Below are 17053 nucleotides of genomic sequence, written 5' to 3' on the forward strand. Positions count from 1 at the left end.
TGTATCCAATATGGCGGGAACAAAGCCTTCCTAGTTCCTTTGTTGTCCCTCGTTATTCAGATCGTTAAGACATTCATTATTTGTTATGTTTCAGTATTAGATTCGCTAATTATCATTAATACGGAGAATGTTGCGATATGGATATATTTCTGGGGTATGAATTTATTTTTTTATTGTACGAAGGTTCTGAAAGGAATAAATAATGATAGCAGTTATTTACCTAATTTATGAGTACACGTGTAGTAACCATTTTAATTATTATACTTTTTTTGAAATTTCAAAAAGTTGGGATTTTACCTATAACGTCTAGAAAGTCAGAGTAATGATGGTGTAGAGATCTAAACCTAATATTTGACAGTCAGAAAGATAGTAGAACGTATAATATTCTTCATATTCGTAAGGATGTTACAGTTGTAATGCAATAAAATAAATAAAATAATTTGGAAAATCCAAAAGTGCACGCCTCATAATTTTTTTTTAATAAATATTCATTAATTATTATTTTTGTTTATTTAATAACAATTAAACCACATCGAATCAGACCCTGAAAAATGAAAGGGTTCTATTCCTGAGCATACTCAAGCGTAAGAGAAAAAAAAAGACTCGATTAGTAAAGTATTTCGGTCGCTATCGTGTTAACAAGAAAAAGGATCCGCACATACAGACACACGGACGTCCAAGACAGAACTTTTTTAAACTGTTTTTTAACTAGTTTAAATAACAAAAATGACATCAAAAATATTATGAACGTTAAAAATAGTGTTTTTTCTTAATATGTGTGTGTATGTATTATCTTACAAGTGCAATGTATGATACATAAAGACATTTTAAGTTTGAAAAATCAGAAGTTTTGGGCGAAGTGACAGTAGTACCCACCTCAACGCTTCGCTTATGAGGCGTGCAATAATACATAACTGAATAAAGTGTAGATTACATATTAAATTACTGTTACATAGAAATGTATACTGTGTTGTAATAAAAAGCAGAAAACATCCTGTTAATTAAGTAAGATTGAATTAAAGTTTTCCTCAAGTAATTATTAAATCAATGGCACTAAAGCGACTTAACCGAGTAAATACAAAGTTGGCAAGAGGCAAAGTTAAACTTTGGTTTACGTTCAAACTCGTTTCGTTCCAAAGAAAATTAATTGGCGCAATCAACTCTACTTAGTTTATTATAGCTTCCTGCAGTCGATGGCTTTTCGATAAAGTACTATTAATTGTTACATGCACTCAATAATTCGACAGTTAATTTGGATTGAGTTTGAATTTCATGTATAAATTACGGAATTTTACGCTTATTGATTTAAAATACGTTTCTATAAATAATAACTTCATAGTATGAAACAAAGTCCCTTGCCGCTGTCTGTCTGTATGTTTACATCTTTACAACCACGCAAAGGATTTTTTACGAATTTTTAAATAGATAGCGTGGTACTCGGGGAAGCTTTTGTTTATAATAAACCGGCGAAGCTTTAGGCAGAAAAAACAGGAAAAGAAGCCATAACCATACACACACCCACTCACACACGCACACATATTGTAACTATTGTAACAATAAGTGTAGCTCTAGAGAAATAAGCTTATAAGTAACTTGAACTATAGGAAGGTTAATATGATCTAAGATAAAGTATGAAATTTCATTTATATATTAAATTTTTTTCAAAATAATCCTATTTCTTATATCTAAAGTTGTAATAAAACACCCGTTTTTATTATTGTTTTTTTTTTATATTTCGTCGACTGTACTAGGTCCCAGATAACTTAGTTCTTAACTCGTAACTTACTAGAAACAGCACTTAAGTTGAACTTGCGAGACATCAATACAGGCTCAGTACAAAACTTACGTAAACCTAATTTACTTACTTTTAAAGCCTTTGTTTGTCTAAAAGTAAATTATACTTCTTTATACACCCCTGGTTATTTTTAAACCTTCATATGTTTAAGTTTGAGTCAATTGAACTTTTATAACATCACTAGCGGTTCGCCCCAGCTTCGCCCGTGGTACGTATTTCGCAATAAAAGGTAGCCTCTGTTCTTTCTCAGGGTCTAAAGATTATCTGTGCTAAATTTCATCAAAATCGGTCCAGTAGTTTATGCGTGAAAACCATACATACATACATACAAACCTTTCCTCTTTATAATATTAGTATAATATTAGTATAGATAACATCATTGTTGGCTGACATTATGAGAGAGCAGTCTATTATAAGAAGTCGAGAATAAAGGTATTCTGCATTCTTATATGTAGGTTTTAGTTAAGTGAATGTTTTTAACATTTCTTTTTTATCTAAACAAATATAACTACTTTTTAGAAATAGTTCTACGTTTTTACCTTAACAAACGACATTTGAAAAAACCCGACCTGGACCTGGCCTACGTGATGCTAAGACGTAATGCTACGACGTGATGCTACGACGTGATGCTACGCTGTGATGCTACGGCGTGATGCTTCGGCGTAATGCTACGGCATGTGTTACGGTGTGATGCTACGGCGTGATGCTACGGTGTGATGCTACGGTGTGATGCTACGGCATGATGCTACGGCGTGATGCTACGGCATGATGCTACGGCGTGATGCTACGGCGTAATGCTACGGCGCGATGCTACGGCATGATACTACGGCATGATGCTATGGCATGAAGCTACGGCATGATGCTACGGCATGATACTACGGCGTGATGCTACGGCGTGATGCTACGGCATGGTGCTACGGCGTGATGAAATATGACATAAATAAATTTTCTAGTGTTTCATTTTACGCGAGTATTTCTAAAAAGTATCAGGAACTGTAGAACTCAACTGCACGCGATAAGAACTCACATTTTTTTTTTGATCTGCTAAAAATGATCTGCTACGGGAAGTTGGCAGATAAATTTTTTCAAATGTCGTTTTTTAAGGTAAAAACGCTAGAACTATTTCTAAAAAGTATCAGGAACTGTAGAACTCAACTGCACGCGATAAGAACTCACTTTTTTTTTTGATCTGCTAAAAATGATCTGCTACGGGAAGTTGGCAGATCATTTTTTCAAATGTCGTTTTTTAAGGTAAAAACGCCAGAACTATTTCTAAAAAGTATCAGGAACTGTAGAACTCAACTGCACGCGATAAGAACTCACATTTTTTTTTGATCTGCTAAAAATGATCTGCTAAGTTCACTAACATTATAACTCAAGGGTACATACTACATAGTGATCTCTCAACGCACAGCCCAAACCACGGGACAGATTGGGCTGAAATTTGGCACGCAGGTAGATTTTAGGACGTAGGTATCCGCTAAGGATTTTGATTAATTCTACCCCCAAGGGGATAAGATAGGGGATGAATGTTTGTACCATGAATATTTATCTTTTCCACGCAGGCGAAGCTACGGGCAAGAGCTAGTCTATTATAAATTTATATCTGCTGAGAATACTATTTCGAAGGCAAGTTACATGCTATTTTATGTATCTATTAGGTACGCTTCACTTGCATAAATAAAAAGCGATCCGATCTACTGATTAAATACAATATATGTATTAATTACTAGCGGTCCGCCCCGGCTTCGCCCGTGGTACATGTTTACGTTTTCTCTACATAAGAACCATCCTCGTACTTCAAGGAATATAATAAAAAAAGAATTATCGAAATCGGTTCAGCCGTTCTCGAGTTATGCGCTTACCAACACATTTTGCGATTCATTTTTTTATATATAAGATTATTAATTCAAGATTCAAGACAAAAGTCTTATTGGAATTACTACACATGACCATGTGTTACAGTCTGATGACTATGAATAGGTAATAATGATTGTTCGTAACACGTCATGCATAAGATAATACTGTACGCGGATGAGCATTATTCCTTCTAGAAATAACTTCTGAATACAATAATTTATATCTGATATAAATTATTGTATATTATACAGATCTGATCCCTTTTTTGTATGACCAAGTTACATCATATCTTTTTCGCAACTTTAGTTGCATTTTACGCATAATATCTTTTTCGCAACGTTACTTGCATTTTACATTTTTTCAAAACATTCGTAGGTATTGCACGCCTCATAAGCGAAGCGTTGAGGTGGGTACTACTGTCACTTCGCGCAAAACATCTGATTTTTCAAACTTAAAATGTCTTTATGTATCATACATTGCACTTGTAAGATAATACATACACACACATATTAAGAAAAAACACTATTTTTAACGTTCATGATATTTTTGATGTCATTTTTGTTATTTAAACTAGTTAAAAAACAGTTTAAAAAAGTTCTGTCTTGGACGTCCGTGTGTCTGTATGTGCGGATCCTTTTTCTTGTTAACACGATAGCGACCGAAATACTTTACTAATCGAGTCTTTTTTTTTCTCTTACGCTTGAGTATGCTCAGGAATAGAACCCTTTCATTTTTCAGGGTCTGATTCGATGTGGTTTAATTGTTATTAAATAAACAAAAATAATAATTAATAAATATTTATTTAAAAAAAATTATGAGGCGTGCACTTTTGGATTTTCCAAATTATTTACAATATGTATATAGAGGACTGTAAACAGTGCTCTCATTGTGATTTGAGTTACTTTCGCTGAATTATTATACTTATTTAAGATTTTTGTAATTGAGTGCAAACTTAAAGCGTAGAAGTTATCGCTTCGCCATGATTCTTCTTGTTTAAAAAGCTATACGAAAGAACCATTATACGTCTTAAAGGCTGCAAAACTTCCCATCTTAAAGAGTTAATATTGGATATAGTCCTAACTTAGACGGATAGAACTTTCGTCTGAAGCGTTTACAAACTGCGTCTGGTGTGTGTCTATATCTAGACTGAAACTCAAATAGACTTAAAGAGATTTAGCGTTGAAGACTCACTTTGGAACTGTAGCTTTTCAAGAATTGGGTCACACTTGTTTCTTTATAGTTGGTGGCCAACCAGTTGTTCAAAGGCCTTTGACTTAGCGATTGGTGTCTAACAACGAACTTCTTAAGTACTATTCAAAGCGTAGAGGCTAGTTCTATATGTCATTCAATAATAGACTTTAACGCCTACGTAATTCGTAGTGCTTTTAACGATAATTGGATCAGATTCAGTTGGATCAGAGAGAACATTGGTTTATGTGTTTCTATAAATATCTATTTCTATATATCTATTTATAAATACACAGAAGGATTAATAAATACTTTAGAAGAGCGATAATCGAAAATTAAGGGTTATGAATGCCGTTATTTTCCTTTGTTTTAAATAGATTGCTCATTTATAAGTTCAAGTGTCGTAGTACAAATTAAAGACAGATTTGTATTAACTTTGATGTCTTATGCAACACTCACTTACAAAACACACAAGAATACACAAAAAAACTCAAGGCCACAAACAGGGGAAAATGCAAAACAAAAACCCGCCCGATAAACATGGTACAATAAGCCACATTGTCTCCGACACGAGAACGACACATTATCTTTGTTTGTCGTGTGTCGTGTCGTCTGCATAGATTAGCTGCTTAGCATACCGTGGGGCATTAGTTCGCGCCACTTTATGCCTGTACACCGACCGGTTGCCGCCTTAATAAAGTACATTCAACGTATTTATGCGTCTACGATGGAAATACACGTGAAGGTGACTTCTGTATACTTATCCAACAGTTTTTTAATGAAAAATTGCTACGTCTTCAATGATGTTTATGAAGGACTAGCTGCGCTTCTCGGTTACACCCACGTGGCTCCGCTCCTGTTGGCCTTCGCTTAATGACGCCTATAAGCATTCCTCGATAAATGGGCTATCTAACACCGAAAGAATTTTTCAAATCGGATAAGTAGTTCCTGAGATTAACGCGTTTAAACAAACTCTTCAGCTTTATAATATTAGTATAGTATAGATTAGTAAACGATGGATAGGTACTGATAAAAAAGATTCGTTATGGTAGAGCACAAGCAGATCTAAATCGTCAAAATTAATAAGGTTAATATAGTCTGAGGAACTTAATGCTGTACCACTTGAGTTGGATTTCACAAAATACAGCATAATATAAGTATCCATTCGATGCTAAGACAAGGATGGTATGGAATCTGTACAAAAAAACATTCTAATAGCTACGAGCCTTCTGATTGCATTCCTCAAGAATAGATATTATATTTGACTAGTGTTGGATTATAGTGATTAAAATCGAATACCCATGTAAACGATACCAATACTTTTATTAGTATAGTATTCTACCAATATTTTCCGATATATTATAACAATAGTAATCCATACTAATATTATAAATGCGAAAGTAACTCTGTCTATCTGTCTGTTACTCAATCACGCCTAAACTACTGAACCAATTTGCATGAAATTTGGTATGGAGGTATTTTGATACTCGAGAAAGGACATAGGCTACTTTTTATAGCGAGATATGTACCACGGGCGAAGCCGGGGCAGACCGCTAGTTCAATATAAAATAAATTCTTGTTAATACATAACGCAAAGTTATTCATACTAAAATGATGTTATACAATAAAATAACTACAAAATAATGTTCTCAATATGTAAAGGAAAAATCTAGTTAGAAACGTGACGATACTGAACTAAGTACAAAGTATATACAAGTAACTATATATAGAAAAGATTAGAAAAGCCGTCTGGCTGTCCCCTCACGTTCGCCCTCTAAACGGATGAGCCCACTGAAATTATATTTATTTTGTTTCAACCTGGGCTTTAATAGAAAACTGTGAATTTACTTTTAGAAAAGTATAAGATTTTATAGATCATTCCGCAAAGGAGGTCGCGCCGTGTCAAGATTATTTTATAAAAGTATAATTCAATCTACACTGTGGCCAATTATGTAATTTATTTCTTGCCAAATAAGGTTCAAAACTACATCCAATACTTTCATTTTATACATGCAAAAAAGCTCCAAATATTGAAGAAGATTTTTTTTGCACAGTATCCGTTCATGGTCTGTTCATACAAGAGCTATTTCAAAGGCTTCCACGAATAAACTAAAGATTTATAACTAAATAATAATGTTTCTCTAAAATTTAATATACACTCCGTAGTGATAATATTAACTGATTTATTTATTTATTTTTATTTATTTATTTATTTATTTATAGATGCACCAACAGTAACTCAATTTGTAACATTATATAAGTAATCGTACATAAAGTCTTAATCTAAATTGGCTACTAATTACAGGTACATACAGCATTACTTGAGAATTGGATTGAATTAAGTATTTAATTTAAATAATTATACACAGAAAAAAAATGTCAGATATAGAGCAATGTGAAAACAATATTGTCAAAAATAATTATAGGAATTCAATTACATTTTTACAGGAATTCAATAACAGTGTCCATAGAGATAATTTTGATAATTTTATTCTTGAAAGACCAAAATGAGTCGTGAAAGATGTCAACATCATTATTTATATTAATCTTATTGAAAGCACGCATTAGTCTGTTCATGGGGCTATACTTCTTTAAGTTTGTACGAGACGAAGAGGCAGAAAAGGTATTAACTATCGCATAACGTGGGATTGAACGGGGAACAGTTAAATTAATATAAGTTAAAAGATTGGTGTTTAGATTGCCATTTACGATTTTATGCAAAGTATAAAGATCCAAAAGGTGACGACGATTTTCCAAAGAAATAAGTTTGAAATGCTCTAACCTATCATTGTATGGGGCCCTATAGTTGATGTGAGCATCCTTAAAAGCTAAAAATTTTGTGAATGCCTTTTGTACTTTTTCTATTCGTGCAATGTGTCGTTGATAGTGAGGGTTCCATATTGCACTAGCATATTCCAGCACACTGCGGACGAGAGAATTGAATAAAATAACCAAAGGCGCAGTTCTGTGAAAATCCTTAGTATTCCTTTTGATAAAACCCAACATACGCCATGCTTTTGAAATAATATCCTCAAAGTGATGTGAGAAAGTAAGTTTAGAGTCAAAGCATACACCCAAATCGCGAGCAACAGATACTTCCTTGATAAGTTCCATGTTAATGTAATAATCTGAATTCAATTTTTTAATTTTTCTAGAGAATTTAATATGTAAACACTTGTCAACATTAATTTCCATCCTATTATCAATACACCATTTATGAACAGCATTTATGTCTTGTTGAAGTAAAAATGCATCTGCTAAACTATTTACCGTCCTGTACAATTTTAAATCATCTGCAAAAATTGCCCATATGAGTATATTTTACACAGTCTGAAATATCATTAATAAAAATCAAGAAAAGGGCCGGGCCTAGATGCGAGCCCTGAGGGACACCAGAAGTTGCAACAAATTCATGGGACGTATAACCCCCCACGGTAACTCTTTGTATTCTATTGTGAAGATAAGAACGAAACCAATCCAAAAGACGCCCGTGGAATCCATAATTTTTTAATTTTTGTAAGAGAGTGAAATGATCCACCCTATCGAAAGCACTACTAAAGTCAGTGTATACAGCATCTACTTCACTGCCACTGTCGAGATTATTGCAGATGTAAAAAGCATAATGTAGCAAGTTTGAGACCGTTGAGCGGTTTTTACAAAAACCGTGTTGAAAATCGTTAATTAGATTATTGAAGTATGGCATAATAGTGGAAAGCACCAAGCGTAACTGATGATGTAAGGAGTGCAAATATAGCTTATACAAAGCTGACTTAATTAATATACTTGGAATATACCTTTGCTGTCTTTTGCCGAAACAACCTACGGGTAGCTATTAATTATTAATTATTTTGGGAAAATTGAAAACAGTAATACATGGAGTTGTAGGTATAGTTTAAACAATAATACAGGTAGAGATTGCTTACTCTGACACAAATATTAAGACTGGAACTGATATTTTAATTAAATTTGATAATATTATGAGTACTTGTATTTATATTTTGATAAGTTTCGATACAACAAGACTTTATTTTATTTATTTATTTAACACTTTATTAGTTGTACAAATAGGAAAACCTTAGAATTACTTATAGCTAAAAAAAGAGTACAACTAACTTGGCGGCCTTATCACTACGTAGTGATCTCTACCAGGCAACCATGGTAAAAGGTAACGAGCAATAAGGTCACTATATTGGCGAGACGAGAACAGAAAAAAAGAATAATAATACTCTTTCTGCATTGTACATTTATGTATAAGGTAGAGTTTTTAACAAATAAATATTTTAAATATTAAGACGTCTTAAAGTGTCCAGATAAAAACAGATCGGAGATCAAGTTCAGCATTGAATATTATGTAATGTTGTGTAGATGAATTCTTTCTTTCTTTTATCACAACAAACGTTGAATAAAGAAGAATCTTTTCACATGAATTTTAATCGTATTAAGTACTACAATACATTTTTCAGAATTACCACGTAAACTGTGACAACATAAAGCTCGGAATGTAACGAAATATAAACACCTGTAGGGTCAAGGGCCTCAAAGCTCGGTACTATTAATCTCAGCCGTCTGGTCGCGGGGCTGACTCAGGTGTACGACTATCCTTATGATGTAGGGCTGCTACCTATGATTTTTAAAACCTTTTTATTGAAAGGAATGAAATATTGGTACGCTATTTCTTATTAGTATAGCAGAACACGATGGTTCTTTAATATTGTAATGTGTGTTATAATAAATTTGTTTGAATTATGTTCGTATTCATTATGCGAAGGCTTTTAATTGAAATAATGGATAGAAAAAGTATTTTTTATAAATGTTTATCGACAGGTCTATCATAAATAATATGGAGTTAATCATATTTTTTTAATCGGGTGATTTATATAAATTCGTAGAAAAATGGCTTATATTAAAACCCTAGGTTATTTATGTAGCCGTTAAAACGGTATTGTTCATTGTTCAAGTTCCATTTTAGTTTCATAGTGTGAATATTTCGTATTTTTGTAAATCATAAATACAATATGATACGTGTCATTTAAGTTTTGATGTTATTAACCTCAATTTAACTAGAAATGATACAGAAAACTTTTGAAATATTCTGGAAATTTACATGTCATGCACCTGATAGTCAGCCCACACTAGGCGACTGTATTGTTGAAAATCTATATGTCACGTAGGCGTGAAATAGCGTAAAATTATATTTAATATTTATTTATGGAATAATACCGAATTGAAATGAAATAAATATTTTAGTTTCTTCTCTCTGCACTCTGTTTTATTTCAAAATATCTCAAATATATATCTTCAAAATATTTCATAATATCTTCTAACTAATCGTACTATATTTGAACATATCGATACATTTAAACAAGACGTGTAAGAAAGCTTAAAAAATTTATAAAGTATACAGGGTGTCCCACTGTTGGTATACTAAGCTCAAAGGAGGTTATAGATTTGCATACGCTGAGTACGTAAAAAATACTTAAAAAATTCCAGACCCATTTTTTTTTCAAATAGATGAATTCTTAAAAGTCTATGGGTACACCCATGACAAGCAACCCGCCCAACTTTGCCACCAGCACGTGAGCTATCGTTTAAGATTATGTTTTCATAGACAAAATGCTCACATTAGAGAAACGGTATATGACGGCTGCCCGAAGCTAGAGAAGAAAACATGGATTTTCAGGAAAAATTTAGCAAAAAAATTTTGACGTAATTTTGTTGTTTAAGTATTTTTTACGTGATCAGTGTATGCAAAACTACTAGTTCCTTCGCGCTTAGTATACCAATAGTGGGACACCCTGTATATTATTTTTTTTTTTAACACAAGTGTAGCAGCCCTAACAATAATCCCTGTAGCACGCCCTGGGAGCGTTGCCGCATCATGAGCGATCATTACCACAATATATTATTGTGTCCTATCTGCGATGCACAGACTACAGTGAAATCTTTTAAACTACAAGCTTTCGATCTGTTTATCTTTTGTTTTGTAGTTTAGTGAACAACTCACTCGTTTAAAAAGCTCTCTATTTTGTAATAAAAACAAATTTTTCCAAGACTTAATTCTGACGGGGTATTTATGTTATTAGAGTATTTTGATTCACAAGAAAAGAACATGTTTTATGCTGATGTTTTCTTTTACAACTTCTTTCGATATTCTTAAATTTTCTTGCAGGTATACAACATAAAATTTCGACATTACTGGTATATATTTCGAAAATAACAAGTTCATAAGGTTATTAAAGTTATAATCATTTATTCGTATAAGAATATGAAATTCCGTATCGTGACACGGACTCTGAATTCAAGAAATAATGGAAATTTAGTGTAATGTTATGGGCCTTTTGTTCTCGTTCTGGCCCAATTTATTAAGCTGAAACTTTCTAAACAATATTATATTTTACATTTATTTGTTTTCACGCGAGATTTGCTTGTGTATACGTTATTATATTAGCACCAGTAGTATTTCAGTTTTATTGTTTAAATAAACTCTACAATATTAATATTAAGCTAATAAAATGGTAGTATGATAACTGGGAGTAAATATACATTGTATAACATGCATCAATTTCAGTAACTTTATTTATGATTTAATAAATACATGAATGCAATAAAGATTTTCGTTAGATAACAGCCAAATTTCAAAGATTCGTTCAGTAACCAAGTAAGAGTAAGTACACCCTTAAAAGTAATTTATTAATGATATAATAAACTGTATGCTTATAAAATTATTGAAATACTTATTTAGAAAGTATGTTTGATGACATAAAAACTCGTATTAAACTTTAGCAAATTCTCGATTATAAATATCAAGAAAATTCGAATATAAACATCATTATCCGTAACATTTCTGGACACTCAACGACTCATATTTATAAAGATTTATCGCAATTAATTTTTAGGAGCTTACGAAGTTGGGGAATCCCCTGGGGGTGGGATGGGACCAATTATAACTTCTCAACGACGTGTCTTGCAGACAGTTTGATCGCTCCTGTTCAGACTTTGAATGCCAACTTTGGGACATGTCGGGATATCATTTATATATTTATTAAACACTTGGATAAAGGCAGAGTTTTCATTTTGTTGTGAGCTTTGATTCTGTAATAGAGTTTAGGAGTAATAAAGAAATTTTGTACAATCCTTATTACAAATAGTACTTTAATCACCAACATCCATAATTCATACACCAATTTACATACAAATTCACACAACAAACAGTCGTCTCGATAAAGCGATTTTTCCATGACGCCTCTAAATTCGTAATCCCAAAATCAATTACCCCTGGATACAAGCGTTGAGCGGTAAACATTGCCTTGTGTCCGCGTCTAATTGTCAATCGACCTACTTCAATGGGAGGCTCCACGTTTCGTCCTATAATTATTATATTGGCTTTACAGGCAATTGGTTCAAATTATCGTGTTGTGTAAACAATAATTATTAATGTTTTATGTTTTTATGGTACGTTATTATCATTAATTAAAGGATGATACATGTAACATTTAGCACAAACACAACGGACTAAAAATCATTAAAATTCGTTCAGTAATTCTTGAATTGTATGTGCTGTAATGTGCCAGTTATATAACTGTCACTCTTTTATACTTAGATAAGTTTAGATTTGGTTTAGATCAAAGAAAAGAAAAGCATTTACTAGTGTTGTTTAAATTATTGTTTATATACATACTTAAGTCACAGTATTACAATATTATTTCCTAGGAAATATGGTAATACTGTGCTTAAGTCGTAACTTCTTAAATAAAGGTCGTGTGCGTGTAAAGATTTTGAACAGTTTATTTTACATACTATTAAATTTTCCTCAACTTTATTCATTATACTATGATTAATAATAATAACTTCATTAACCACACCACTATTTCATGCATGCTCTTGTATACAGTCTGTCCATCATCTTAATTATCATATAAGTCTATTAAGCTGTAACAGAGCTTCAGCTGTAAGCTAAATTGGCACGTAATGAAGTGGGGAAAGGTAAATGGAGCATGTACTATATCCATATGTAATGGGAAGAAATAGTCATTAATCTTTAAGGCTCGTTTTCCCGTGAAGGATGGCTCCCGTGTGTCTATCTTGTTGCGTTCGCAAGTTTGTAGGATACGTACATGTAGGACAAAGGTTCTAAATCTACACCCAATAGTGCTATAAATAAATATAGTTTTCTATGTAGATCACAAGTTACAATAATATTGAAATTAAAACAGTTTGCTAAAATATCAAAAATCGAACTAGGCATTTTAATTCGACTAATCCCGTAAGAATTTTATCATAGTAGTTGTGAAACAAGAATTTCAATCTACCTATTTATAATGTTTTTAAAATTTGAGGAATAAATGCGATAAATGTATGGTGAAGTTTTTTTTTTATTAGTCCAATATAGTGAAAGTTATAAATAACAGAAGAATGATATAGACTAATTAAACAGTATTGTTTCACGGCGATCCGGGGACGATTTTCCCCGACATTTTAGGTGATAATTAATGACTAACCTTTTGTTTTGTGCGAAATATGAAAATGTCACAATATATCTTCATCTTGACTTTTGAACAATGGCCTTTGTGAGGATTTGTTTAGTTCTCTGTAATAAATGGGTTTGCAACAACATTTGTTTTTAGGGCAAGAAAGATTAATACTAAGGATTAATAAAAGTTGAATATTTTTATTTAATTGAATGTCATCAGATACGGATTCATTTATCAATATTATATTTGTAAGCAAGATGCATAATCAAGTGAAATGCTTACTCAGATTTCAAAAGAAAAATTTTCTTTGCATTAACTAGATCTCTTTAAGAGCGTTCGAATCCAAAAAGATTTAATAATCTATTCTGACGGGTTGTCTTAGGTGATAGCGACCCTGCCTTCGAAGCCAGAGGTCGTGGGTTCAATTCTCACCCAGGGCAAATATTTGTGTGATGAACATCGATGTTTGCTCTATGTCTGGGTGTTAATTATCTATATATTTAAAATTGTACTATATGTTATACCCATCGGACCGCCTCCTTGGTACAGTGATTGAACGTATCACCGAGGGGTCGTGGGTTCGATTCCCGGTGGAAATGAAGAAAAAAACAATGTCTCGGTCTGGTAGGCCACAGAAGGCTGATCACCTACTTGTCCCTAAAGAAAATCGATCAGTGAATCAGATGTATAATGCATTTGCCCCTTACCCCACTAGGGGGCATGGGACTTCACTTAATACAAATCTCTACTTGACACTTCAAAAATACAACATTATTAATGATATTACCTAAGCCTGCATAAGATAGCGTGGTACACAATTGACCCACAAACCCAATTCAATGAGCTGACCAACATACGGACACTTCATTCTATACGCAAACAACGCTATTGCACGGAAATTAAATATCGTGAGCTTTGATGGTTTTATTATAAGGAAATAAGTTAACGTTTGAAGTAAGGAACCTGAAGGGTGGCTGCCTAAAAGGAATACTTAATATGTATTTAATAACCTCTTGGTGATGTAAATTGGCGATTTGTGATGAATTATGAATTATATACATATATAAATCTTCTACAGTTCTTGCAAAATAAATATTTTATTTTATTATTATTTAAAGTAAAATAAAAGTAAATTTAACAATATTATGAACTAGGTTTCCGCCCGCGGCTTCGCCCGCGCAGTTAAAGAAAAACCCGCATAGTTCCCGTTCCCGCGGGATTTCCGGGATTGCGTCATTTTCCCGGGATAAAAAGTAGCCTATGTCCTTTCTCGGGTATCAAAATATCTCTATACCAAATTTCATGAAAATTGGTTCAGTAGTTTAGGCGTGATTGAATAACAGACAGACAGACAGAGTTACTTTCGCATTTATAATATTAGTATGGATTGTTTCTTTAATATGTGAATATACAAATAGTTTAATGTATAAATGAATCCAATAATAGTACAAACGCTATAAATTTCAAATGAAGACATTTAAGATTAAAATTCTAGTTCGGTTTCGACTATAAACTTTTCATTCACCAAGCACTGTTCGATCTTAACTCTTAACTAACATTAATTTACACAGTTTCTTCATTGCTAGCACATGCATAATTGAGCTCGATTCAATCGCTCAGACTGACCACAGCTGACGTCAGCCACTTGCTCATATTTGTATGCAAATATTAATCTCATGTGAAGCCGTGTATGTAAATATAGAGCGGCTTGTCAATTTGTCTACCCCTCCGTCGCGTCGGCGTGACACACATCGGCAGATTAATCTTCTACTCATTTGCTTTATTGGCTTTTGTACGTGAGTTTCTTTGTATATTTTACTTTTTTAAATAATAAATATTTGGTACGTGGTATACATGTTTAACACACAAGCTCGTTCTTAAAGATTTAGTAGTTTTTTATGTAATTCGCTCTGCCTCTCTGTGGATGTCGGTCATACGTCACATTAGACTTTAAGAATGATAGATGGTTATGTATTTAGTAATAAACTATTTTCATATTATTTGATTACATAAATTCGTAAGTCTAATATTAGATTTTGAATGCTTTCTATGTTATTGTTATCTTTAGCTATTGTTTCAATAACAAACCAGTAATTACGTAGTTCAAATTAGCATAAAAATAAAAATTTAAAAAATTCAGTCAGGAAACTTCTTAAGTTAGAGTAGTTTCGTAGTTCATTAGTTTTAAAGCAGATTGTAGATCACGGTAGTTTTTAACCTGTTTAAATTTTATATTAACAAAAGTTTTAAGCTTTCTTAAAAATATTAACTTCAATAAAAACAAAGTCATAAAGAGAATTAATCTAAGTTTGATGGTTTATTAAGATAGATAACTGTAATTATAATAACTCTACAGAGCAAATGGAAAAATATGCCTACTTATTACATAATATCTTCTAAACTTTACCAATAATAACATTAATATCAAGTGAACGATAATTTCTTAAAAAGTTTTTTTATCATCGTAAACAATTTTCGATCAAACGCGTCGAGCATTATTAAATTCCTAACTTCAATGCCTTATTTAATTTTCTCTTAGCATACAAGAAGCCTTAAAAATGTAACATGCTTGGAATATGTTGACAACTTTTCATAATATATGACATTCTCGGAGTTGAGTTAACAATATAATCATTTGAATCCTTTAAAAGTTAAACTTATAAAGAGACTAGCTTTCCGCCCGCGGCTTCGCCCGCGTTTTCTAAGAAAAACCCGCATAGTTCCCGTTTCCGTCGGATTTCCGGGATAAAACCTATCATATGTGTTAATCCAAGTTACCCTATATATGTGTACTTAATTTCATTGTAATCGGTTCAGTAGTTTTTGCGTGAAAAAGTTACAAACACACACACACACACACACCCTCACAAACTTTCGCATTTATAATATTAGTAGGATTGCGTTTAAACTCCGTTTTCTTGAGTTGATTTGCTTTAATATTAAAAGTCAACGATGCCCTTTAAAAACTTGAGTTAATCAGACTGAAACGTTTGTTGTGAACTCGATTCCTTGTAAAGCTATAATCACTTTAAAGTCTTCTTTGCTATTGCAATGTAAATATCAGCATCGTTGACATTTAATTTGGTTGATAGTTTATGTTCTCTCAAGTAAATTCGTCTGTGAAATTGTGCTGAGCTTCTTTACTAAATTATTATTACTTGTATAAAAGGTCGTGGGTTTAGGTTCAGTACATAAAGAGTAATTTCCACTAGAGTAAACAAGATCGTGCCAAGAAAATTTTAGATACTCTCTTTTATGTATTATTTTGGTTTCAGCTCTGCAATGTTGATAATATAGGATTAAGATAACTACAGTCATCAGTGATTAAAATATTTGGTTGCAATTAAAAATAAATGTTTGTATTTGTGTTTTAAATGCCCAGCTCTTTACTATAATATCAATTATACCCTAAGGGCGCGTTCCCACCGTGTCGTGACGACAGATAATCGTGTAGTTTTAAGTGTCGTGGCTTATATGTTTAAATGGAGGTGTTCACATTTAGAACGATACAATTTACTGTCGTCTACGACAGTTTTTGCAGTGACGACACTTTGTCGTGACAGTGGGAACGGCAAGCACGACAGTCGTAAAACGATAAAAAAATCGTGGACGGCAACTCTATGACGTCCATTGAACTCAGGAGAGTAAACGCACTAGTAATCACCAAGCGAACGCAGAGGCGACTAGATTTGTAGCTTGCTGATGATGTGTAAACGACAAAGCGACTGCCAGGAAACGA

Source organism: Colias eurytheme, chromosome 9 (assembly GCF_061535395.1).
Source record: "Colias eurytheme isolate Ceu_HAF_F1 chromosome 9, ilColEury1 Martin Lab GWU primary, whole genome shotgun sequence".
NCBI lineage: Eukaryota > Metazoa > Arthropoda > Insecta > Lepidoptera > Pieridae > Colias > Colias eurytheme.